The following is a 544-nucleotide window of genomic DNA, read 5'->3' on the forward strand; positions in this document are numbered from 1 at the left end:
CCTGTCCCTGAAGCCCCCTCGGGTCCCGGATGAGATGGAGGACCCGCTGGGAGGACATTGGAACACTAGGACTCCCAGCCAAGGTGATTAGGGGAGACCCCCAGCTAGACGGTTGGCTGCGGATCTCTGGCCTTGCGCTCAGGTGGAGGAAGGGTGGGGCATATCGGCGCCCTGCCGCCGCGCGACGCAGGCCAGGCTGAATGAATGAACGAGTGAATGAATGAACGCATGCAAGAATGGACTGCGTCGGAGCCGCTCCTATGTTGCGTCGTTACCCCGGGGGCGGAGATGGGACTTAAGGAGTGGCCACCCCGCTCCCCATCGCGCAGCCCCGATCGCCGCAGCCCGCGCCCCCGCAAAGTCCCAGTCCCGGCAGCGCAAAATACCGGAGGGGCAGAATGTACGAACAAACGGACGAATGAATGAATAGGCTGCGCTAGAGCCGCGCTTTTGTTATGTTGCAACACCCCTCCCCCGGCGAGGGCGGGACAGCGTAGGGAGGGGCGGGACTGGGGAGGCACGTGAGTCGGAGCAGGCTCCTGCA

General features: G+C 64.2%; 1 protein-coding gene across 1 annotated transcript in view; it reads left to right on the plus strand.

The window, feature by feature from the left end:
• Positions 1-544, plus strand: part of LOC103255197 (ubiquitin-conjugating enzyme E2 N) — a 29,794-nt gene that overhangs the window by 160 nt on the left and 29,090 nt on the right. The gene's annotated exons all lie outside the window — the stretch shown is intronic.

Source organism: Carlito syrichta, unplaced genomic scaffold (assembly GCF_000164805.1).
Source record: "Carlito syrichta isolate Samal-C Ts95f unplaced genomic scaffold, Tarsius_syrichta-2.0.1 Scaffold287934, whole genome shotgun sequence".
Taxonomy (NCBI): domain Eukaryota; kingdom Metazoa; phylum Chordata; class Mammalia; order Primates; family Tarsiidae; genus Carlito; species Carlito syrichta.